Here is a 27,668-nt window from a genome sequence, read left to right as displayed (position 1 = left end):
TTCTGGGACTCAAAGTGGATAATACAGTGATGTAACTCCTTATTAAAAACATTATTGCAGCTCCATATTAAAAACATTTTTGCTTAAATAATTAGCATTTTTGCTTATCCATAAAAAAACCACATAAGACAGAAAAAAAATGTTTCTCCCAGATGGTCCTTTTTGCATTAATATTACTAACCCAGCCATCAAAAACAAACAATAAGGTGTTGAAATATGTAATTTGGGCCAAAATATCAGAGCCTTGAACTTTCACAGGCTTTTCAATTTTAAGAGGATAGCTGAGTGCACACATGAAATCAGCCTGGCTGTGACTCTTAACTCTCTTGTGTTTCCCTGTTGTATACAGTCATTGTGTAAACAGTTTCCTTCTTTTGGAAATGGAAGAATGATTACAACCATTCCTGAATTTGGAAAGACGTAAATATTTATTTACCTGCATTAAAAGGGTGGGAAAAACCCAACCTGTTTTAATTTTTATAATGGAAATCAGTTATTTTTGTTTGCCTGATATCTATTTATCTTTTGTGTAGTAGAATGTTTTCTTGGGAAACTATCCCTTTTCTATTCTTATCCACATGAGACTGTAAGCTCACAGGCCTGGGCCTATGATCCAGGTTGGCCAACCAATGAATTAAATTCTTCCAGCTGCTGTGATTGGTTCAGGGAAGGTCTATGCTCCAAAATGTTCCAGTGAAACTAAATCTGGGGAGTTTTATAGAACTATGGGTAAAAGAAAAAAATTATCTTGACCAGGAACTGCTGGGGTTACTATATGGAGATAATATCTAAAAGGAAAGTAGAGCTGAAATATGGCAGGGGGTGGGAGGAAGAGAGTACTGGAGTGAGACAGAGAGAGAGCAGACCTGGTGTTGGGTATTTTGATTACATGAGCCAATAATTTTATTCTTTGTTTAAGTCAGTATGAGTTGGATTTTTCTGTCACTTGCACTGAATGAGTCATAAGACAAAAATCTATCCAGATGTGATCATGCAAAATGGGACAGTTTACCAAATGTGAGGCCCTCCTATGTGCCAGGTACTCTGCTGGTCCCTGGGGACATCCACAGACCAATAAGATAGGGCTTCTCTATAAAAGGATGCTGCTCCAAACACTTGAACTTATTTCCGCCCTTCTAGTGACACTTATGGTATCTATTTTTTTTCTAAAGCAAAATATACTTTTATAAAGATTTTTGCACATAAGGGGAAAAGACAGGAGGAGAGAATCCTGATTGTGTATTGTTACTATAAGGCAAACATATTTCTTAACTCCTCAAAAAATAGCTAGCACTTCAATAAAATTTTCTTTCTGGACAAAAAAAGAGGGGCCATTATTATTTAAATCACAGCCTTAGGCAGCAATCCTTGAAGAGAAAGGAACATCCAGGGCCAAAGACTATTCACAGAACTACTCAGCTGAAGCTGTAGTTACATATTCATTCTGATGGAATATTAGATAATCAAAAATATTGGATTGCACTGCTAGGTGCACATAGATTGTATATACACACACACACAAACATACATATATATAATATACGAAGGAGTAAATATTTTGGATTATTGCTGGCTTGTACATGAAGAGGTTTATCTGCTTAAGATTTCTCTTGACTGTTTCAATAAGATACACATACATACACACACCCCACACCGATGAAAAAGCATGGTTATCCTCAAGCTCTATTTAATAGAAATTTTATATTTTAAAGCCCCTCAAAACCACCACAAAGGATGACTCAAATATTTTTAATAAAACAGATCATTTTCTCTTTTTCCGGAAGAAAGGGAGCAGCAGAGATTGCCAGTAATGAGTAGTACTCACTGGGTCCAATGAGTTCACGCACACAGAAGTATGGGTAGTGCAGTGTGGTGAGGAAATACTGTCATTTAGAGAATTATAATGAGCAGAGCTTCTCATTGTTCCAAGTCAGAGGTCATCAAGATCTATGTCCATCTATGAGAGGTGGTCTTATGACTGATTTTCTTCATCCCCACCACCCCTCAACCCTTCCAGTAGGTACTCTCCACTCCCTCACTCCCTGACAGAAAGTCAAGTGGACAGGGAAGTCCATTGTATTCACTGTTATTGCCTCTTTTCTATGCAGAGTTCCCTGGGTTCCTTGAGCAATGGGTGATACTACTTCCTCCACAGACTCAGCCATGGGTGTCCCACTATAGATTATGTCCTGAACTTCAAGTCCTTTAGGAATCAGCTGTTTCTAATCATGCCTTGAGCCATTTCCACCCAGGACACACCTACAGGGGCAGGGGAGGTTACTGGTACAGAGGTTCTTATACTGGTCATGCATGGTGTCCCGAATTAGTGTTCCACTAGGCTGATTAAGGCCATGGCATTGAATCACTGTCACCAGTGTAAGCTCTCATCCCTTATAGTCAACTGTATCTTGGGATTTAATTATCCTTGCTGGCCATCTGGCCTCCCTCAGGGCTTTTGAGGCCCAGCAGGCCATTTGACAACTTTGAATCTGAAAGTAAAGGAATCTGAGCTGGACACTGACAGATTTGGGGAGTGCTATGAGACCCCATCTATCCACAGAACCAGAGCTTAACCGCACAAAATCCCAGTTATCTCCTCCTCTTAGCACATGGGAGTCTACTTCCTTTACATTTATATCACACAGGGGCTATTCTGGGATTTTGTTGCCCCTATCCCCCCAAAGAAGCCAGCTCCAAAGGTGAACTGACATTTTCATCACTAGAAAAATTCCAACAATTTTTAAGTAACCTGTTTCCAGTTTAAAAGAAAATAGCACAATATATGTATTGTACGTTTTTTAAAGAATCAGATAGAATCAAATACATTTAATATTGAAACTATGATGAATGCAGGTTTTAGACAATTAAGAAATAAATCTCAACAGTTCCTGAAATCCATAATATAAATACGAGAGGCCCAATTAACAAAGCATTACAATTAACAGAAGCCAGAATACAAGATCATTTGTTCCATTTATGATGTATTCACATGCACATTGCAGGATCTTAAGAATTTTACAGTAGCCATAACCTTTGCCTCTGGGAACCTCTAATATTAAATTGAAAGAATGCCGTTGTCATGACCACCACAGTGTAAACCTGACACTCCTCACCATTAACATTTTCTCAGATAATGTTTGCATTCCTTGCCTCTTTCATTGTGGGTATTGGGGGAAGGGGAGTATTAATGCAGAAAAGAACAAGTTGGGGAATACAAAAGCATGGAATTGAAATTTGTGAACCACATTCAGGAAACAATGACTTTGGTTGGAGCAGTGGTTTCCATAGGCTGTGACTAGGTGTCTGACTCTTTAAACTTCCCACTGACACACAAGAAGTGGGCATCAAGTGCATAGGCCATGATCTTCTTAGATACTACTATTTGTGTTTTAGGTTTCTTGCTGGCCATCCTCATAATTTGGCATCTTCTTTTTTAGTTATAGGTATATTAGCATCACCTACTAGGGAGCTATCAACTTTGGGTCTCGTTTTTAAGGTGACCTTGAATATTTCCTTTTATCTGTAAGGATTTCTATAATAAGTTAGGATATATGGGCTTTGTAACCAGACCGGTGGGTTCAAATCCCTGCCCTGTCACTTACTTCCTCTATGACCTTGGGTAACGTAACTAACCCCTCTATGCCTTAGTTTTCTCAACAGTAACAGTTAATAGAATTTCCCTCATAAGCTTACTTTGAGGATTAAATGCACTAATACAGGTATTGGTAAGCTTCTTCTATAAAGAGCCAGATAATCAACAGTTTAGGGTTTGCAGGACATATGGTCTCTGCTGCAAACACTCAAATATGCCATTGTAGAGTGAAAAATAGCCCTAGACAGTACATAAATGATTTGGTGTGGTTATTGTCTAATAAAACTTGATTTATGAAAATAGGCAGTGGGATGATTGGCTTGCAGGACATAGTTTGCTAATCTCTGGAATACTTGTGCACCAATACTTGGTTTGGTCTGTTATAAGAATGGTAATATTACCTTTTTGAAATTGTCATCCTCCTCCTCATTATATGTATACCCTCATTCCACAAAGGACTAAAAACCTTATTTTGGCTAATTTTACAGTATAGCTCTCAGAGTGTTATGTAGACTCTGCTGTCACATATATGCATTTCCTAACTCAGTGTCTCTAACCTTCCATTAAAGTCCTTCTAAATGCAGAGGGCAATTCCCATGTCATTGTTCTTAAGCTGGCAATAACTCTAAAAGTAGAGCGTGTCTTTCAAGTGTCATATTTAATCTAAAAAATTCATGTGAATTTTGCATTTTACTCCATAGTATGTGTTTCCTTTAAAACAAAAAATGGTGGTTCAAATCATCTGTCACTGAGTAAGATGTTTACCAAGTATCTGGTTTTTCATGACATGTACATTTATACCAGTTTGAGAAATGTGGCCTGTGATGACAGGAACTTAAAATGTGAGGTAGGGACGCCTGGGTGGCTCAGTGGGTTGAGCGTCCGACTCTTGACTCTGATGTCGGCTTGGGCCGAGCAAGGAGGCTGCTTGAGATTCTCTCTCTCTCCCTCTCTCAGCCCCTTCCCTCTGCCCCTGCTTGAAAATAAACAAACAAACATTTAGGAAATAAGATAAAATGTGAGGTAGTTATCTCCTTAGAGATTAATAGCCTTGGAGTTCTATGTGGCTGTTAAATCTTTCTCAAACACAGAGATGGATTAAAGTTAGGAGATAGGGACACGAAAGAATTCATGGAAATTTTAGAGAACTCCATTTATTTCCGCCCACCTGGTAGGTGACTAAGTGCATGTCTTGGCTCCTGCAGCCACAGAAATCTGCACATGCCCACCAGGCTGTGACTGACAGAAACTGCTTGTGGTTGATTTAAGAAATAAAGTCATGAGAAGTAAAATAAACAGAGTAATTTTTGTGTAAGAGATCACTGTTAAGTTGAAGTATATAAAATGTTTAATATTTGTCCATTTTTGAAATATAAAAGTTGCAGTTTCTATGGTTCAACCTAATATTTCCCCAAAGCTTATTAACCAACAATGTGCATAGCACTGTTTTTTTAAAGTGAAATATTATAACTGTAAATCATAAGAAAAACACTTTCAGATTCTCTAAAAAAAAGTACACGCGGATGAAGAATGTGGAAATAGAAAGTAAAAGTTAGTGGATAATGCTAAAAACAATCAGAACATTTTATTTTTTGTAGCCTATGGGGTTGCATTGTGATCATGGTTGATAGAATCCTTTCAGACAATTCTGAGAAGCAATCCTGTGGGTGCTTGTTGATCCAGCAGGTGTTAAGAAATAAAACATCAGGACCAGAAGAATAAACCTTGAGTGTTGCACAAAAGTACTTGGAAAGAAGACGTCCCCTGTGCTCTTTATGGCCATAAGCAAAGTGCATTTATTTAACCACTTTATCAGTATGAGATGGAAAGAAAGCAGATGTTGTTTTACTCCTCCTCTGCTATCATCAATTGCCAGATGATTCTCTGCAGCTATATGATGAATTTCTCTTAGCATCACCATTTCCCTTGGTAGGCAGCTTAATGTCCATGGCAGAGTTTTCAGACTCCTTTATTTAAGACAAGATGTACTCTTTACTAACACTCACTTAAAGCCCAGTCTTTATCTCAAATCTTAAGTCATATGCATGGGTGGAACCACCCAGAGACAGAGAGAGTGACCAAACTCAACAACATCAATGATCTATGAAGAACACAAGCATGATTTAGGCTTTGAACTCTGAAAGTTATGTTGGAAGTCAAGACTTTTGTCATGAGTCATCCCTACCTGCTTCTTTACATTTTAAATTCCCAGATCTGGATCTGGATTGTGAGGAAAAGAGAAACGGAATCTCAGACGTATGTGTTTGGGTAACTGAGGAAAGCAGAATGTTCCCAAGCACACATGAGTGTTTCTGCACTTAGTTTGGTATACCTTATATAGCCTTGAATTTCAGATTTGCTGCCTTCATTCTGTCTTAAATTTTATAACTTGAAGTTTCAACTGAGTAGGCAGAGAAAAACAAAACAACCAAACCAAGTTCAGAAGGACATATGAACATTAAAGTTTTTCTAAGGGAAACCTAACTGTCAAGCTTACAAGTAGTTTGGCTTCACATGTCATCAGAAGTTTGATCCAAATGGAAAACATTTTCTAACTTAAAATATTAAGCATACACAGAAATTGAGAGAATAGTAAACTACCTAGATTTGACAATTTTCAAAAATCTTCCATCCTTCTTTACCTTTTTATATTTTTATATTTTATATTTAAAATACATTAAAATATAAAATATAAAATTATAAAACTATTAAAATATTTATATTTTTATATTTTTAATATTTCATGTATTTTTGAGAGAGACAGACACAGAGCTTGAGTGAGGGAGGGGCAGACAGAGAGGAAGACACAGAATCAGAAGCAGGCTCCAGGCTCCAAGTTCTCGGCACAGAGCCCGATGTGGGGCTCAAACCCATGGACGGTGAGATCATGACCTGAGCCGAAGATGGACTCCCAATCAACTGAGCCACCCAGGTGCCCCTTGTTGAAGTATTTTAAAGCAAATCACAGTCCCATGTCATTCTACTTCATATATACTTCAGTATGCATCTCCTAAGAATTAAAGATAGTTTCATAACTAAAGCGCTACTTGGGCAAAATTTTAAATGACAATTTATCTCTAAAAAATAAAACTTGTATTTACTGTTTAAATTTATTTTTTTACTATTTCTTTTTGAGAAGCGGGGGGAGGGCAGAGAAAGAGGGAGACACAGAATCCAAATCAGACTCCAGGCTCTGAGCTGTCAGCACAGAGCCCAACACGGGGCTCAAACTCACCAACTGTGAGATCATGACCTGAGTTGAAGTAGGACACTTAACCCACTGAGCCACCCAGGCACCCCTGTGAGTAAGTTTAAAATTTGCTGCATTGCAAATATGAATATGATTATTCATTCAGTATAAATATGAAGTGCTAAAACTAAAAAGAAGATAAAGGTAAAATAAAATAAGGTATATGGAAGGTCCTATCCTAACCATAAATTCAACCCCTGCTTCACAGGGGCCAGCAGGAGGGAAACTCTAGCAGTCACCAGATTCAGGGTAGATAATGGGGAAATATCACTATTGCTCTGGAGAACCCAGTTTTTCCTCTTTCTAAGGTTTGTGAGGAAATTCTCCTGGTTATCTTCGTGAAAAAGGCAGTATGAGATATATCGGACAATATACTTTGCAAAATCCCCACAATAAACACAAAAGAGGTTCTGTGCTGCCCCTTATTAGAGTGCCCTTGTTGCAGCTAAGGCACAATGCTCAAGTCCAGGTGAGTAAAAGCCATCCAACAAGGCCCCAGAGCCTGCGCCCGGTCCATCTGGTGGCCCCCACCCCAAGGTACAGCATAAAAACCATTCATTTCAAATAAGCTTTTGATCTCCTTCAGATTCCCATCGTCTCAGTTCCTCATTAATAATACAGCCCTAATTTTAAAAACTCAAATCCAGCTGTTACTACTTTTAAGTGCTGTTATCCACAGCAAGTCAATGTGACACCAAATGTGTCTTCCACGTTCATTCATTATGTGTGAATTTGGCCCATCCACCGGATATTTTTTCCTCCTGTTATTCAAGGGGGTTGCAAATGCCAAAAGCAATCAATCTATGAAGCAAATCGATGTGAACAGCTTTCAGGGAGAAGAGCTAACCCTGCAGCGATCTGCGATCAGTGATCTGTAATTCTTTTTGAAATAGCAGCTGAGCCCGTCTATGGATCTAATAACTAAGGTACCGATGCACTAAAAGATCTGTCGCCCTTCAGCTTTAAAAAAAAAAATAATTCTCTTACTTGAGGCTAGCTTCAGGGTTTCCAAGCTGCAGGAACAGCTTGAGGCTCGGGTGGCGGTCCTGCTTGGTCAGCCGTAGCGACCGGCAGCTCCCAGACTCCTCGGCTCTCTCTCACTTGCATGCTGCCACATTGATCCCAGTAAGCACTCTGGCTCCTCAACATCCTACTATCTACCATCAATAGCTCCTTGGAGGGGGCAAAATGCAGTTTCTTTGTGTCTTTAGTATATAGCTCATCATGCTTTTCAAGATTCCCTCCTGGCTTCCGCTAACAGCCTTTGCTTGCTTCCTACAGTTCTGTTCATCCGCAGCTAAATCAACCTGTTTGATGTCGCCATGTCTCAGGAATCCAACCAGAAAACATGTGGAAGTCATACATGTAGGTGAGCCAACATCAAGGAACAATAAGAGAAAAACCATCTCAGTAAACAGGAAGGAACTTTGAATGCACAAAATATTTTCTTGTCAAACTAAAAAAAAACAAACAAAAATATTTTGGGATATTTAAACATAACCACAATGGTAAAATATGTCCCGCTCCCACATTGCTTATTTTCCTGGGTATAACATTCCTATTTTAAAAGTGTAGGAACAGATCCAAGAAACAAATGTCTTTGAAAATTCCATTTTACAGAAGCATCACTGTATACATTTAAGCTTTTTCTTCCTTCTGAAAATTATTGCAAACAGCATGAAAAATGTCAACGCAGGAAACAGAATAAAAGTAATGGATGGTCTTTAAAAAACAGAGGGATAAAAATGTTCCTGAAATACTATGCTCAAGTGACTAATGTTAATAGTTAACTGAAATTATTCCCTATAGGCGAGAAAATAAGTAAGATGCCTATGGAGTAACATATAAAATAACAGGAGCAGGGAAAATAAAGTTAGAAAAGTCAGTAATATTTCTAGATGATTTTAGGAAGTTGGCAGAGAAAATATCTAACAGTAGGATAAATTTTGTTAATATTGCCCAGGAATGGAAGATTTCTGTTTCTTTTCCAATATACTGAAAATAATTGTTAGGTGTTTTGTTGTTCTTGGCCTGAAATATTCAGGTTATTATCTCTTTCCTGTGTCACTTTGCAGAAATCTTAATTCCTGTTCTCTTACTCTCTTTCCGACATATACTCATCTGAACTTCTTTTTAGATTTCTACTGGTGATTAACAGTATTTTAAGTTTCCTAAATGCCGTCCTTTATTTGGAGTCCTTATCATTAAAAAATCTAAATGCTGAATCCTACTTTCCTACATTTGCTTTCCTAAATTCAAAACAGCAAGCATCTCACACATGCCTCACCATTACTCCATTTAATTGAAGGCTCCTTGTTAGTATCGTGTTCAGTACCCAGGGAGTCCCAGTACCATACAATCAAGGAATTCACAATTAAATTACAAAAAAATTTGAGGCTAACATGCAGATACTTGCCTGGAGGCGGTGACCTTCAAGCTCCCTGTTAAAGAACAGGAGAGATTTAGGTGTAGAGGACAGAGGAGACTATTCCAAATAGAAAGTTTGATAGGTAGACCACTCAGCTGCAGAGGGGACACTAGAGGGATGCCTGGCAGAGAGAGAAGAAGCAAATTTTCTTTGCTTAGGATCGATGACCATAAATGCCATCCTGCTGACAAAGTCCAGTGCAAGCTCTAGGAGGTGTTGTATTCGACACACCTTCTTTAGTTCCACCTGGGGAAAGCAGTGTCACTTCCTCACCTAACGCACCCAAAACCACACGGAAGAAACAGGCCCCAGAGACCAGGGTGCATGAGGAGCCACTCCAGGGAAGGTCTAGGCATGATTAAAACGTTTGGTAATAAAATGCTCCACACCACTTTAGATACTACATTGCCCTGACTACCTAGCTCTTCCAATACAGAGAGCCCTTCTGGAACTCATCAGCATTTCCATCCACCATGGCAGAGTCTTTTTTATCCTAATTAAGGGCTTCCAATTCTTAATTACCTAAATCTCTCTGGGGAAGTCTCAATATACAAATCACAGATTGATTTGTTTGTGGTGGGACAAAATGACTGTGCATTCCCTTTAGCTTAAAGTTCTCTTCTAAATACCTATAAGAATCTATGATTGGGGTCATACTTTATATCAAATAGTAGCATATTACAGGAGGAGAAATTCTCAATGACCCAATCCATGCTCATATGTACATGGTACCAAGTTTTACAATCAGGTTCCAAGATTGGAATAGAGAGGAATAAGGATTAGAGAAGAGCCTTTAATTTACTACTTGGTACTCTAATTTGGAGTAGTAAATGAGTGTGAATACTCACTCTACCTTAAAAATTAAGCCCCAAATCCCACATATATTGGGGGGGGGGTGTTCTCAAGCTATAATTGACATATAACATCATGTAAATTTGAAGTGTATAATGTACCCTAGGGTAGCAACTGTCAAACATACAAAACAGTATATATTGTTAACTCTAGTCACCATGTACAGACATTAGCTCTCCAGACTTACTCATCTTACAACTCAAAGTCGTACCCTTTGACCAACATCTCTCTATTCCCTCCTGCCACTCGGGCCTGGCAACCACCATTCTATTCTCTGTTTCTATGAGTTCCATGTTTTTAGATTCCACATTTAAGTGAGATCACATTTAAGTGAGTCAGTATTTCTTTCTCTGACTTATTTCACTTAGCATAATGTCCTTAAGGTCCATCCACGTTGTCACCAATGGCAGTATTTTCGTCTTTATGAATATTACATTTTATTCATATGTATATGATATATATATATATCATATATATATACAACACATTTTCTTTTTAAAAATTTTTTAGTAATCTTTATTTTTGAGAGAGAGACAGAGTGCGAGTGGAGGACGAACAGAGAGTGAGGTATATATCACATTTTCTTTATCCATCCATCTGTTGGTAGACACTTAGGTTGTTTCCACATCTTAGCTATGTGAATAATGCTGTTGTGCACAAAAGGGTACAGGTATCTCTTCTAAGTAATTTCATTTCCTTCAGTATATACCCAGAAGTGGGATTACTGGATCATATTATAGTTTTATTTTTAATTTTTTGAGGAACCTCCATATTGTTTTCTATAATGGCTGCACCAGTTTACGTTCCCACCAACAGTGCACCATGGTTTCCTTTTCTCCACATCCTCCCCAGAATTTATTATCTCTTATCTTTTTTACAATAGTCATTCTAACAGGTGTGAGTTGATATTTCATTATGGTTTTGGTTTGTATTTCCCTAATGATTAGTGATGTTGAGTACCTTTTTCTATACTTGTTGGCCATTTGTTTGTCTTCTTTGGAAAAATGTCTATTCAAGTTTTCTGCCAATTTTTAAATTGGATTGAGTTTTTGTTTGTTTGTTTGTTTTTTTGTTGCTATTGGTTAGAAGTTCCTCATATATTGTTGATAATAACAAACTCAGGTATATGGTTTTGCAAATATTTTCTTCCATTCCACAGATTGCCTTTTCATTCAGTTAATTGTTTATTTTGTTGTGCAGGAGCCTGTAGTTTGATGTAATCTCACTTTTTGATTGCTGCTTTTGTTGCCTGTGCTATTGTCATATCCAAAAAATCATAGTCAAGACTGTTGTCGAGGAGATTTTTCTTTAGCTTTTGTTCTAGGAGTTTTATGGTTTCAAGTCTTACATTTAAGTCCTTAATCCATTTTGAGTTAATTTTTAGTAGTTGTGTAAGATAGGGTTCCAATTTCATTCTTTGCATGTGGATATTCAGTTTTCCCAATACCATTTATCAAAGAGACTGTCTTTTCCCTATTGAGTATTCTTGGCTTCCTTATCAAATATTATTTGACCATATATATATGGATTTATTTCTGGGATCTCTGTTCTGTTCCATTGGTATATGTATCTGTATGCTATCACCATACTGTTTCAATTACTGTAGCTTTGTAACATAGCTTGAAATTAGGAAGTGTGATCCCTCCAACTTTGTTCTTTCTCAAGATTTCTTTGGCTACTCAGGATTATTTATGATTCCATACAAATTTTAGGATTTTTTCTCTTTCTGTGAAAAATGCCATTGGAATTTTGATAGGAGTTTCATTGAATCTATAGACCACTTTGGGTAAAATGGACGTTTTATTTTTTTATTTTATTTATTTTATTTTTAATATATGAAATTTACTGTCAGATTGGTTTCCATACAGCATCCAGTGCTCATCCCAAAAGATGCCCTCTTCAATACCCATCACCCACCCTCCCCTCCCTCCCACCCCCCATCAACCCTCAGTTTTTTCTCAGTTTTTAAGAGTCTCTTATGCTTTGGCTCTCTCCCACTCTAACCTCTTTTTTTTTTTTCTTTCCCTCCCCCATGGACTTCTGTTAAGTTTCTCAGGATCCACATAAGAGTGAAAAGATACAGTATCTGTCTTTCTCTGTATGGCTTATTTCACTTAGCATCACACTCTCCAGTTCCATCCACGTTGCTGCAAAGGGCAATATTTCATTCTTTCTCATTGCCATGTAGTACTCCATTGTGTACATAAACCACAATTTCTTTATTCATTCATCAGTTGATGGATATTTAGGCTCTTTCCATAATTTGGCTATTGTTGAGAGTGCTGCTATAAACATTGGGGTACAAGTGCCCCTATACATCAGTACTCCTGTATCCCTTGGGTAAATTCCTAGCAGTGCTACTGCTGGGTCAGAGGGTAGATCTATTTTTAATTTTTTGAGGAACCTCCACACTGTTTTCCAGAGTGGCTGTACCAGTTTGCATTCCCACCAACAGTGCAAGAGGGTTCCTGTTTCTCCACATCCTCTCCAGTATCTATAGTCTCCTGATTTGTTCATTTTGGCCACTCTAACTGGCGTGGGGTGTGGTTTTGATTTGTATTTCCCTGATGAGGAGCGACGTTGAGCATCTTTTCATGTGCCTGTTGGCCATCTGGATGTCTTCTTTAGAGAAGTGTCTATTCATGTTTTCTGCCCATTTCTTCACTGGATTGTTTTTCGGGTGTGGCGTTTGGTGAGTTCTTTATAGATTTTGGATACTAGCCCTTTGTCCGATATGTCATTTGCAAATATCTTTTCCCATTCCGTTGGTTGCCTTTTAGTTTTGTTGATTGTTTCCTTTGCTGTGCAGAAGCTTTTTATCTTCACGAGGTCCCAATATTTCATTTTTGCTTTTAATTCCCTTGCCTTTGGGGATGTGTCAAGTAAGAAATTGCTGAGGCTGAGGTCAGAGAGGTCTTTTCCTGCTTTCTCCTCTAGTGTTTTGATGGTTTCCTGTCTCACATTCAAGTCCTTTATCCATAAAATGGACATTTTAATATGAACTCTTCTGATCCATGAACATGGGTTATCTATGGGATATAAACTTATGTCAATCTCTTTAATTGATGTCTTATAGTTTTATGTATAGATCTTTCATTTCCTTGGTTAAATTTATTGCTAAGTATTTTATTTTTTTGCATGCTATTGTAAATGGGCTCATCCACTCATTTTTCTTTTCAAGATAGTTAATTGTTAGTATAGAAATGCAACTGATTTTTGTATGTTGATTTTGTATCCTAAAACTTTACCCAATTCATTTATTAGGTCTAATCGTTTTTTGAGAGTCCTTAGGATTTTTTATATACAAAATCGTGTCATCAGCAGAGATAATTTTAATGTTTTCTTTCTGATCTGGTTGCCTTTTATTTCTTTTTCTTGCCTAATTGCTCTGGCTAGGACTTACAGTATTATGTTGAATAAGAGTGATGAGAGTGGGCACCTTTGTCTTGTTCTTGACTTTAGAGGGAAGACTTTTAACCTTTTAAACTGAATATGTTAGTTGTGAGATCATATATGGCCTTTATTATGTTGAGCTATGTTCCTTATATACCCAAGTTTGTTGAGAATTTTCATCATGAAAGGATGTTGAATTTTGTCAAATGCTTTTTCTGCATCTGTTGAGATGATTATATGATTTTTGTCCATAATTTTGTTAATCTGGGGTATCACATTACTGACTTCCATATGTTGAACCATCCTTGCAATCTCAGGGATAAATCTCACTTGATCATGATGTATGATCCTTTCAATGTGCTGCTGAATTTGGTTTCCTAATATATTTTTTTTAAGTTTTGCATCTATATTCGTCAAGGATATTGGCTTATAGTTTTCTTTTCTCTTAGTACCCTTATCTGGCTTTGGTATCAAGGTAATTCTGTCCTCATAAAATAAATTTGGGAAGGCTTTCTTCCCTTCAATGTTTGGAAGAGTTTGAGAATAACTGGCATACATTATTTTTTAAATGTTCAGTAGGATTCAACTGAAGGCATCTGTCCTGAGCTTTTCCTTGTTGGGAGGTTTTTGATTACTGAGTCAATCTCCTTATTTATTATTGGTATATTCAAACTTTCTGTTTCTTCATGATTCAGACTTGGTAGATTTATGTTTCTAGAAATTTATTATTTCTTCTACATTGTCCAATTGGCAGGCATATAATTTTTTTAATGTTTATTTATTCAGAGAAAGGGTATACACCAACAAGGGAAAAGCAGAGAGAGGGGAGGAGAGAGAGAATCCCAAGCAGGCTTCACGCTGTCAGTGTAGAGCCTGATGCAGGGCTTAGTCCACAAACTATGCGCTGAGCTGAAATCAAGAGTTGGACACTTAACCAACTGAGCCACCCAGACACCCCTTTAGTAGTCTATTATTATCCTCTATATTTCTGTGATATCAGTTGCAATGCCTCCTCCATTTATAATTGTATTTGAATCCTCTTTTTCTGTTGGAAAGTCTAGTTAACGATTTATCAATTTTGTTTATATTAAAGAAAATCAGGGGTGCCTGGGTGGCTCAATCGGTTAAGCGTCCGACTTCAGCTCAGGTCATGATCTTGCGGTCCATGAGTTCAAGCCCCGCGTCGGGCTCTGTGCTGACAGCTCAGAGCCTGGAGCCTGTTTCAGATTCTGTCTCCCTCTCTCTCTGATCCTCCTCCATTCATGCTCTGTCTCTCCCTGTCTCAAGGATAAATAAACGTTAAAAAAAAATTAAAAAAAAAAAAGAAAATCAACTCTGTTGACCTTTTCTTTAAAAAAAATGTTTTAATGTTTATTTTTGAGAGACAGAGTGAGAGAGAGAGAGAGAAAGAAAGAGCATGAGTGGGGGAGGGGAAGAGAGAGAGGGAGACACAGGATCTGAAGCAGGCTCTAGGCTCCGAGCTGTCAGCACAGAGCCCAATGTGGGGCTTGAACTCACAAACTGCGAGATCATGACCTGAGCCAAATTTGGATGCTTAACCAACTGAGCCATCCAGGTGCCCCTAATCTTTCTATCATTTTTCTATTCTCTATCTTATTTCTTCTCTGGTCTTTATTATCTTCTTTCTTCTGCTAACTTCATTGTGTATTTGAGATATTTGTTGTTTTTTTTCTTAACGTAGTTATTTATCACTATAAACTTCCCTCAGCATTGCTCTTGCTATATAAGTTTTGGTATGCTGTGTTTCCATTTTTGTTTTTTTTAATGTGTTGATTTCCCTTTTAATTTAATCTTTGACCCATTGGTTGTTCAGGAGTGAGTTTAATTTCCACATATTTATGATTTTTTCATCTTTTCCCCTGTTACTAATTTCTAGCTTCATATCATTGTGGTTGAAATTATACCAAATATCTTTTCCAATTTTTAAAAATTTGCTAAGACTTGTTATGTGTCCAAATATGTGATCTATCCTGGAGAATATTCTGTGTGTTCTTGAAAAGAATATATATTCTGCTGCTATTTTATGGGATAGTCTATATATGTCTTTTAGGTCCATTTGTTTTATAGTGTTGTTCAATTTAGTTGTTTCCTTATCGATTTTCTGTCTAGATGATCTATCCACTGTTGAAAGTGGAGTATTAAAGTCCCTACTATTACTGTATTGTTGTCTATTACTCCTTTCAGATCTATTAGTATTTGTTCAATGTATTTATGTGCTCTGATGTTCAGTGTATATATATTTACAATTGTTTTTCTCTTTTTGATGAATTGACCCCTTTATCATTACAAAATGACCTGGGACTCTTGTTACAGGTGTTAACAAAGCCTTTTTTACCTAATAAAAGTATGGCTACCCTGCTCCTTTTTGGTTTCCCTTTGCATGGAATAGATTTTTCATCTGTTCACTTTGAGCTTATGTGTGTCCTTGAAGCTGAAGTGAGTCTGCTATAAGCAGCATATAGATGAATCTTTTTTTGTTAAACCATTCATCGACTCTATGCCATTTGATTGGAGAACTTTACCCATGTACATTTTAAATAATTATGGGTAGATAAGAACTCACTATTGCCATCTTGTTAATTGTTTTCTGGCTGGTTTGTAGTCCTTTTGTTCCTTTCTTCTGTGATTGCTGTGTTCCTTTATGAAATAACGCTTTTTCTATAGTGGTATACTTTGATTCCCTTTTTATTTTGTGTTTATTTACTATAGGTTTTTATTCTGTGATTACCTTTCAGCTTACTTGAGACGTCTTAAACTGATAACAGTTTAACTTTGAGCACATACAAAAACTCTTTTATTTCCTTCCCCACATTTTGTGTTCTTGATGTCACACTTCACATCTTTTTGTATTATGTATCCATTAATAATTGTAATTATATCTGTTCCTAATACTTTTGTGCTTAAGCCTTTATACTAAAGTGGTTAAGACATCACCATATAACATTAGATAACATTAGAGTAACTGAATCTATATACTTGCCTTTGCCAGTGCTTTTAAAAATTTTTATGTTTTCACATTACTATTGGTGCCCTTTTGTTTCAACTCGAAGAACTTCTTTCAGCATTTCTTAGGCAGATTTAGTGATGATGAATTCCTTCAACCCTTGTTTGGAAAGTCTTTCTCTCACCCTTATTTCTGAAGGACAAATTTGATGGGTAACATATTCTTGGTTGGAAATTTCTTCCTTTCAACACTTTGAATATATCATTCCATTCTCTTCTGGACTGCAAAGGCTCAGCTGAGAAATCTGCTTATGGGCGTCCCCATATATAAGATAATTTTATTTTCTCCTGCTGCTTTTAAAATTATTTCTTTTTTTTTTATTTTAAATGGTTTTGTTATAATGTATCTTGGAAAAGATTTTGATTTGAAACTTTGAGGTGACTTAATAGCTTCATGAACTTGGATGTCCAAATCTCTCCTCAAGTTTATGTTCTTAGCCATTAATTCTTTTTTTAAAAAATATTTATTTATTTGAGAGAGAGAGTGGGGGGTGCACAGAATCTGAAGTAGGCTCCAGGAACTGAGCTGTTAGCACAGAGCCCGACATGGGACTCAAACTCACAGAGGGTGAGATCATGACCAGAACTGGCCAGAAGCTTAACCGACTGAGTCACCCATGTGCCCCTTAGCCATTAATTCTTTAAATAAGCTTTTCATCTCTTTCTCCAACTCTTTTTCTGGACTCCAATGATATGTAGATTGTTTTTTCTTAATAGTGTCTATAAGACCTGTAGGCTTTCTTCATTTCTTTTCATTCTTTCCTCTTCTTTGATTAGATAATTTCAAATGACTTGTCTTTGAGCTCAGTGGTTCTTCTGCTTAATCTAGTAGTCTGCTGCTGAGGCTTTCAATTGAATAATTTAGTTCAGTGACTGTATTCTTCAGCTCCAAAGTTTGTTTGGTTCTGTTCTCTATCTTTGTTGAAATTCCCACTTTGTTCTTATATTGTTTTCTTAACATCATTAAGTTGTTTATGTTTTCTCTTGTAACTTTCTGAATATCTTTAGAACAATTATTTTGAATTCTTTGTTGGGAAATTCCTGTATCTCCATTTCTTTGGGGCCAGTTATTGGAGATTTACTATATTCCTTTGGTGGAGTCATTTTTACCTGATTCTTCATGATCCCAGTAGTCTTGTATAGATGTCTGTGTATTTGAAAAAGCAGTCACTCCTTCTAGGCTTTCTGGACTAAGTTTGGTAAGGAATAACTTTTACCGATAGGTTGGGGCATGTTGGAGCATTCTGTCACCCTGGGTCTACTGATGCAGGCCACCAAGAGCTGGGGTGTGTTGTAGCACCAGATTGGGGAGGATATATTGACCAGCCTTTTGCGGTCCACAACAATTAGATGGTCTTTATTGAGCACTTTAGTGGTGGGGGCTGTCAGGATCCTCAGCAGTGCCTCCAGGTATAGTGGCTAGGAATGAGGGCAAGCAGGAGTAGTACCTGGAGCTGGAGCTATGCATATGTTTGGGAGTAGGGGCCATCTACAGGTGCCTGTGTAGTGGTAGGGGCTAAGAGCAAACACATGTAGTGATGAGGGCCAGAGCAACTAGCAAGGGTCAGGGCCAACTATAAGCACACTGGTAGCTGTGGTGGTACTGGCTGTTGGTAGGTACTACTGTGACTTCAGTCTTCCCTGGGTGAGCCCATCACAGCGGAAGCCAGTGACAGTTGCCAGGCTGGTGGCAAGCAAATGCATAGCTGGAGGGATCAGCCCTGGGTATGCACACTGTTGTGAAAGTCAGCTGTGGAGGTGTAGTATAATGTCCTACACTCACATAGCCACAGAGGCCTGGGCTTCCAGTGTGGTTCCCAGTCTCTGATGAGAATGGGAATGGGGAGGGAGCAGGGTGGACTCAGGTGGCTGGTGTCAGCAAACACAAATACCTGTGGGGTAAAAGCTCGTGAAATCTGCAGGGGGTCTATGGCAGCCTTGTGGACTGTTGAGTTTCTTCGGTGGCAAAAGATGCTGAGGTCATTTGCAGAGCACATCACTGTGAAACTCAGTTATTCCCTCAGTATGGTCAATACTGGTAGATCCTGCTTTTCTTCATTCCTAGCTATCTCTGTTTCAGCTTTGCCAATCTCTGGTTGGAGTGAAACTGAAGTGGGACCTTCATGTAGTATCTTGAAAATCTGGGGAAACTGGTTGCTCATCATGTTCTTCCTTTCCACAAAAGAGGAAATCTTTCTCGTTAGGGAGTTCCTCTTGGTGCTCATCAAGGCTGGCTTGGTGGCTGAGATGATGCAGGCAAAATGAAGCTATTCGTCCTTCTCTTTGTGTGCTGTTATTTTCAAGGTTTTTGCTCTACTATGTTGCCAAAGTTTCTTAAGTTGAATCCAGAGCTCTCCCAAAGCTGGATTTTGAGATATAGCTTTTTAATTGGTCTTTGTTGGGAAGATGGAGTCTGGGGTATCCTATTCTGCCATGTTGGTGACAGCATTCTGGAACTTGGTCATTTCTTCTTCTCAGGGAGAACAGAGTCCTTCCATGTAGAATCTGACACCCAGAAGCCTACATATTTTTTCAGTTGTTGCAGAGTATGGTGAGTATCCTGGAAAATCTGTTTTTCCAAGGGGCACTTTCTAAGTTCTCATGAGGACAAAAAGATCTTCCGTAAGCCCAGAACTACAGCTCCAACTGCTTCACCAACAATTCTCTCCATTCTGGCATAGCTTGAGGTCTATTGGACTATTTGTCTTACAGTGAAAACTTTATCAGTCTTTTTGCCATTTTTCCAGCTAGCCAATATCAAGGACATTTGCCTTCTGAGTTAAAATGAGTAGCAAGACACAAGACTATTTTCAATTCTGGGCACTATTCCAAAAACATAGAAATTGGGAATGATTCTCTTGAGAGATTTCTAAGTATTGCAGGTATCATTTGGAAATCAGCTATATATCCTGATACTTATTTCTAGTTGAAATAGTAAGACATTATATACCAACTCCTCTTAAACTTGGCCTACCAAGGGCCTCACTTCTAGATACTATCATTTTGGGTAGCAGTTCCTTTTAAAAAATTGACTGTAAGACACTCAGTAATGATAACCAACATCAGTTATCTGCATGATAACTTTAGTCATAGTATCACATATTTTAGTACTAGATGTGTTGGAGCTGCATACAGTTATTATGATTCAGTCATCCTAATAATCCCTTATTCATTTTTTCCAGCTCTCATTTAATGGTCACTAATGAAAACATAATAAACACAGAGCTTCTAGCAATAAATATGTCCTGGGGAACTCAGTTCCTTGGCTTTTGCCTTGGCTTACCATCTAAAAATGCCTGTGACTCAGATAGTCTTCCACTAATACTGGTTTTCAGCTCTGTTTCTATTGTGTGATCAAGACATTGGATGTGTCCAGATCCAAGGGCCTTTCTCTCTCCAGTCTAATCAGTATGAAAAACATCCAACGTAGTAAATGCCACTTTAATTATAAGCTTGTTCCAACTGGATTAGAATCAAAATAAGCATGCTTAAGACAAAAACTGTATCTGAAAGGCAAAATTAGTAATTGAACTTCTGAGATAAAAATGGACTTCTATTTAATGATTAGTGATTTTCTTTTCTAATTCTTATTTTAATACTCTCGCTTCCACCATAAACCTATACTACCCTCCAATCCCATACGTTATGTATTAAGTAATTCAGTTCCCTTTTTAATTGTCTTTTATTTACCTTTCTCACATCACTTTGGGTTTACTGACTCCCCACTTCAGGGCATCCCAAGTTTTAGATGCAGATGCTAAGCACTGCAGAGAAGCCCTAACTGTAGAGGTTAGTACGTAGAAACTAGTACGTGGTGACTTTAGAGTTAGACTTAGTTTCAAATTCTGACTCCAACACTTAGTAATAGTATAGCTTGCACACAGTATTTACGTCTCTAAGCTTCCATTTCCTAAGTCACAAAACAGGAAGAAATCACATTTATTTCACAGGCTGGTTTTAAGAATAAATAAACTAATATAGGTCATGCCCTTGGCAAAAGACTGCCAAATTCTATAAGGTCACCTGACAAATGCTACTTATTGATGGGAGTAAAAGCATGCTCATCAGATCTATCTGTACATCTGGAATCAGCATGACTTGAGTTCAAATTCAGATCTGGCTCCTGAGAGTTACAAGACCTTGGTCAAATTGATTAATTTCTCTTTGCTCTGTTGTCTCTTTTGCAAAAGGGGAATAAAAACACCTGTCTCATAGGAATAATTTCTAGGATCTATGTTGATTAATACAAGCTTCTTACTAAAAGATCAGTATCAGGCTATACAGTATCAGGCTTTGTACATATAGAATAAAGTGACCATCATACATCTTCCTCTGAAATACCCTGATAATGAGAATGAAACATGACTATCATCTTGTAAAGGTTTCCAGGGGCAGTTACTCTTGTATCCCATGGCCATAACTATCACCTTCTTTTCAAATCATTCAGTAACAGATTTTTTTTTACTTTACGTGAGGTTCTCTGTGATTAGAATAGGTAGAGTTTTCTCGCTTTGTATTCACTCTACAGATGCAGATTATAATAGGAAGGAAACCAGTATAGCTGAGCTTAGGTTGAGGCTGATAACAGATTCCAGAAACCACAGTGGCCTATTGTTGATAATGTTGAAGAACTAGATGCTTCAGATGTTCTAAAAACAGGATTCCTTTTTCTATGTAGATATAAAAATACTACTTAGGAACCAACTACATTTTAACAGGCTATATAAAAAAGAACAAGTAAGCTATTTATTTTACCATTAGCAAAGGGCCTTGTCGTAGGTTGTATGACTGTCCCCATTTGCTGCTGCTCTCAGTGAGGTGACTATACATTTGCATTTCCATTAATATCAGGTTTCATTTAGCTTGATCTGGCCAATGAAATGTGAGCAGTACGCCCCTTCCAAACAGAAGCTTTAAGAGCCACTGCTAATTCTTTGCTCTTGAGAATTCCTTCAAAGAATCCTAATGGTTCCTTTATGTGGGTCAGAAGTATGTGATGGTCACTGGACTTGACTGGTCTCTTCTAAGCAATGCTGCAAAGATCAGTACAGTATATCTAGCACTTCACTTTAGAATGGAGAAACACTCTGTTTTCAGTCAACACAAACTTGTACACAAGTGTATGTGTACACACACATATGCCTCATATACATTTATTTTTTCTAGACCATTGAGTAAATTTCCCTGCCTTTTGTTATCTTATGTGAGATAATTTAACTTCTTAATGCAGTTGGAAAATGTGGTGCAAATGATACTGTAGTAAATGAAAGAACTTCATCAACTTCTAATTAGAAATTGAATCACTATGTGAATAGCATAATAAAATAGCCTGCTTTTAGTAATCTACAACAGAAATTGGTTCACAGAAGACTTTACTGAAAGGATAAGATTTAAAAGCTCTAATTAAATTTATTTTAAGATCTATCTCCTTAACTGCCAGACCAGCACTGTCCAATAGAACTTTTCATAATGAGAGAAGAATCCTCTATTTCTACTGCCCAATATGGTATCCACTAGCCACATGTGGCAGTTGAGCATTGGAAATATGCTAGTACAACTGAGGAACTGAACTTTAATTAAACTTATACTTAAATTTAAATAATCACTTATAGTTAATAGCTACTGAATTGGGCGTTCCACCCTAGACCTTACATTGGAACATTATCTTTTCCTAATAATTGAAAAACTCTTTCATGTTACTATATTTGGCACTAAGATATGTATATATCTTATACATATCTTATATGTATATATCTCTATGCTCAGCTATACTGGTTTCCTTCCTATTATAATCTGCATCTGTAGAGTGAATACAAAGCGAGAAAACTCTACCTATTCTAATCACAGAGAACCTCACGTAAAGTAAAAAAAAACTCTTTCATGTTACTATATTTGGCACTAAGATATATGTATGTGTATATATGCGTGCATGTGTATATATATGTACATATCTGTATCTTTCTAGTTATCTCTCTATGCAAGTATACCCTTTTATATTCAGGCACTCATATCACCGTAGATGCAAGAAAATATTGCCTGATCTGTTTCAGACTCAAATGGGTACTCTCAATTCAGAGCTAATCAGCTTCATGGAGCAAATATTATAGTAAGGCTTTTCCCGATAGTCCTAATATGCAAGCAGATAGTCCCACATCCTAGAATCGTAAGTCAAAGACATTCTTATTTGGTTCATCCATTGATCTAGAAAAAAATACTCCCAAATTATCCTGACAACTTCCAATATTGTACTTCTAAATCTCTATACTTTAGCTTTTTATCTTTATACTGGAAATTAGATTCCCAATTTCTTCAAACAAGCAGATTTGGTTTGCCCCAGTCACTGAATTGAAACTGAACTATAGTTCCATCTCACTATACAATTACATAAGAAGCTTGTGCCCCATTTTCAAAAGATTCACCTCACTGCAAAGGTATAATACTCTGGGGTCTACTGTAATGGTTAAGACCATGGGGTTTGGAATAGTAATTCTTGATATAATTATTTGTGAAGACTGGAGGCTCATGTAATATTAGGGACACTTGGACACTGATTCTTTTCACTTTCTATGGCTTTGCCTTACTTGGTGAACTCTCTTAGGGGCTAGAGGTAAGGAAATCCTCTTCAAGACAGGCCGTGCTGGTCACTGCCTGGAGAGGTTCTTTATCCTTGGCTAATTAACTAAGACATTTAATCTATTCTTAATGAGGGTGTGGTGTGTTCTTTCCCTTTTAATTATAGAGCACCAGAAAGACCTGGCTCTACTTCTTAATCACAATATGAGAATTAATTCATCTATAGGACTTAGCATAGCAAATAACTAATATCATTCTCCCAATAATTGGTGATTGATGTTGTTTTGTTTTTATTGAATTTTAAAATTAAATGTAATTTTACTCAAAGAACAACGACAAAACTTCTAAGGAGCATAATATCTTTTGGAATTAAGTAAAAGACTATTAGATAGAAAGAGATAAAGCTACACCAAGCATATTGATACCAAAAGTATTACCAAATGTAAAGTTTTATAGTTTTCTATTAAAAAAAAATATGATGTGGGACATCTGGGTGTTTGAGTTGGTTGAGCATCCCACTCTTGACTTTGGCTCAGATTATGACCTCACGTTTTGTGATTTTGAGCCCCATGGTGGGCTCTCTGCTGACAGTGCTGAGTCAGCTTGGGATTCTCTCTCCCTCTCTCTGCTCCTCCCCCACTCAAGCTCACTCGTGTGTGCTCTCTCTCTGTCTCTCTCAAAATAAATAAATAAAAACGTAAAAAGAAATATGAAATGACTAAGTTAATCAGGATCCCTTCTACAGACAAGCCAGGCATTACCAACCTTGACTTTTATCCATCTGAGGATAGGAAATTAATGAAAGAATATAAAGAAGGAAAGTTGAGGCACTGAGGTTTCCATATGTTTGTGGTTGTTCATGTGGCAGAACATAAAATTTCTCCCAGATTATGTCTCGAGTTCCCTCAGCTCAATTAGGGTATATTCATAAACCTCTAAGGTACTTGCCCCCATGAGCAGTGGGTCCCACAGGAAGCTCCCTGTGTGGTCTCAGAGATCCTCTCTGAAGACCAGAGGCAGAGAGTGCTAGTCATCAAGTCTTCTCACAATAGAGAAGTCATGCCACCAGTAGGATTAGCCTCAAATACACCAGATAACACATTTGAGTCAGATTTTCTTAACTTGGAAACTAAGACAGTATTAAAAATGTATTAACTCTTTCAAACGCTATCCTGAAAAAGATATCCAAAGTGGCTGACCAGCATCAGCACCTGACTTAAGCAATGGAGAATTCAAATTTATAGCAAGACAATACTAAAACATGGGAGTAGATATTTTGCAATATTTAATGTAAACTATCAATCTTATATTACTTGTTTTTAATATAGCATACAAATCCAGATTATTTATTTCTTGGGGCACCTGGCTGGCTCAGTGGGTACAGCATGCAACTCGGTCTGAGTGTCATGAGTTTGAACTCTATGTTGGGCATAAACTTTACTTTAAAAAAAGATTATTTCTCAAGATATAAATGGAGCAGAAATCAGAACATGGATTTATCAGGAATAGGTTACATATTTGTTGTATCTTTATTCCCCAGGGAAAAAATGTAAAACTGTGCAGCTAAAGCATCAACTTGATTGCTTAATGATGGTTAACATTTAAGAATTTGCTCTGGGGGAAATAAAGTGGAAATTTAAATAGTGTTGCAACTTGCCATTACTGCAGGGTTTCTCTATTTCCAAATGAGGACACAAGCGGAAAATGATGGGGGGGGCACCTGCTCGTACATATTATATTCAGTCAAATCCTCTTCCCTTATTGCTTCCGTAGATACATGCTGCTTTAACTGCATAGATGGCTTTGTTATTAAGCTGTTAGTCTAAATTTTTCCTATTTAGCAAATATTTCTGTAGTTCTTGGAAGCAAAATGTCTACATGTGCATTTAGATACAAAGATATTTTTACCAATCAGGATAGCAATTTATTCCAAGCTGCAGAGTCACCCCCTCTAAGGAAATATTGACTCTTCTCATTATTGATAATGTACACACTTCCTCTCTTGCCAGATGACATTCTGGTCTAGCCCTTTACTTCTGAACCCCAGCAAAGGGTCTACAATCCTGTGAGATGAGTCTAATTATGTTTTAGGGCATATTCGAGTGCCAGCAATAAACAAAATAAGAGCCCACCCATAATAACAACAGCAATCGTCAGAACAGCCATTTAAATTAACACCTTTAATCAAGCAACCTAAACATCATAATGCAAAAGTAGAATAGAATTTAAATTTAAATCAACATTCTACCCCATAAAAAACAGGGAGGTGGGAGTGAAATTGACAAAAATACTTTTACTTTACCCATGTAAACATCAGACTGTTTTTCTCCCTAGGCTTGCTTTTCTTTCTTTGGCATGACAGTTCTGATTCTTCAGCCTCCCCATGAAGAAGAGAAAAATTCCCTTGAAGCTGAACTAAATTCATCAGCAAATGAAATTACATTCATTTGATAAAATGCTAAATGGAAAAAGGCAGGTTTATTTTAAGCCGTCAACAGGCTGTTGTAGTTAATCATGCACAGTGCAGAAGACAGGAGTTTGGTTGCTAAGAAAATGGTTGGCATGTTTCCACGAGATCCATGTGATGTGAAATGCATCTGCTCGCTTTAACAGTGAAATAGAAAAAAATAAAATAAACACTTCAGGGTATATTTGGTGAGTCACTATGGAACACAAGGCCAAAATAACTTCTGTGTTGTCAGTTTATTTTATACAACCTTATTATGATGTTAGCCTTTTCTTATAATTCAAAAAATTTCAATTTAATAGTGATATTTTGTTAGAAAATTGATAAATATTTATTGTAGAGAAATTAGAAAATATGAAATCTGCTACATCACATGTAAATACAAATATCAATATCTAATGCCTGGTGCATGCATCGTAGGGGCTCAATATTTATTTGGTGAATATATATTTTATTTACATATACGGGATCATAATGTATACACTTTTACAACCTGTTTTTTTGTTCATTAATTTATCATATTTTTATGTTATTAAATATTCTTTAACATTATTTTAATAGTTTCATTATTATAGGACACATAGTTGTTGCCTTGTAAAACTTTTGTAATATTCAGGAACCAAAAACAAGCATCTCCCCAGATGAGAATAACATTATGGTGCTGATGAAATCTGAATATGTTCAAGATTTTCTGCTTGGATGTCACACATTTCTCTGATTATTGTGACAGTAGGGTCTCAGCTATTTGGATCCTGTGTAATTCTACCATTTTTACCACCATATACAGACCTTTGCTACTTAGACACTACTTCCTGTAAGCATGCAGGCATAATAATTTGAGAGAGAATAGCCAAAGATAGCAATATTCTTGGCATCGTCCTGCACATCATAATGGTCCTCAGAGTGAAGTAACCATGGACATCTATGTCCACAGCATCTTCAAGATAGCTATAGGGGCGCCTGGGTGGCTCAGTCAGTTGGGCGTCCGACTTCGGCTCAGGTCATGATCTCGCAGTTCATGGGTTTGAGCCCTGCATCAGGCTCTGTGCTGACAGCTCAGAGCCTGGAGCCTGTTTCATATTCTGTGTCTCCCTCTCTCTCTCTGACCCACCCCTGTTCATGCTCTCTGTCTCAAAAATCAATAAACGTTAAAAAAAAAATTTAAAAAAAAAGATAGCTACAGTGGACAAAGAGGACAGGCCAAAAGAACAGTATTCACGTACAATGTAGAAAAATATATTAGTTAAGAAAACTATTGGTGACTTGGTACACAAGGCTGAGAAGTTCAAAACAGAAAAATGAGAAGCAGAGAAACATAATTGACATCTGAGAACTCACTTAAATCCACCGCCTTCACTAAGGACAAAATGGAAAACAGGAAAATTAAAGGCAAAAACAATAATAGAGGACAAACAGAAAAGGTTCTTGAAGACTCAGTAAAATGATCAGCTGGCTAAACAAGAACTAGCGTGCTGAGAAAAAAGAATTTGAGTATCAGCAGGAATATTGGAGAATTCCAATATTGTGCAAGTTCATCATCACAAGGAACAGGGCTCCTCTGTCAAAATGTGCCTCATCTGAACCCACTATCAAAAAGTGTGACTGTGCTGACCAGAAAGAAAGCACGTTCTACAGATTTGTTGCAAAACTTAAATATGTGGCAGGTCAGTTCAGTGGCAGTTTAAAACACTAGTTAAATACAATACAGAGCTACAACAAATAATCCTAAAATTTGTATGGAACCACAAAAGACCTTGAATAGGCAAAACAATCTTGAGAAAGCACAAAGCTGGAGATATCATCTTCCCTGATTTTAAATATACTGCAAAGCTATAGTAATCAAAACAGTAATCAAAATGGTACTGGCACATAAATAGACAAAATAAATCAATAGAAGAGGATAGAGAGACCTATGGTCAATCTATGACAAAGGAGGCAAGAATATACAATGGGAAAAAAGAGTCTCTTCAGTAAAAAATGTCAGAAAAACTTGACATTACGTGCAAAAGAAGGAAACTGACATTTTCTTTTTTTTTTTTTAATATGAAACTTATTGTGAAATTGGTTTCCATACAACACCCAGTGCTCA

The sequence above is a fragment of the Prionailurus bengalensis genome, chromosome B2 (genome assembly GCF_016509475.1).
Source record: "Prionailurus bengalensis isolate Pbe53 chromosome B2, Fcat_Pben_1.1_paternal_pri, whole genome shotgun sequence".
In the NCBI taxonomy this organism is placed as follows: Eukaryota; Metazoa; Chordata; class Mammalia; order Carnivora; family Felidae; genus Prionailurus; species Prionailurus bengalensis.
This window is presented reverse-complemented; position numbering follows the sequence as displayed.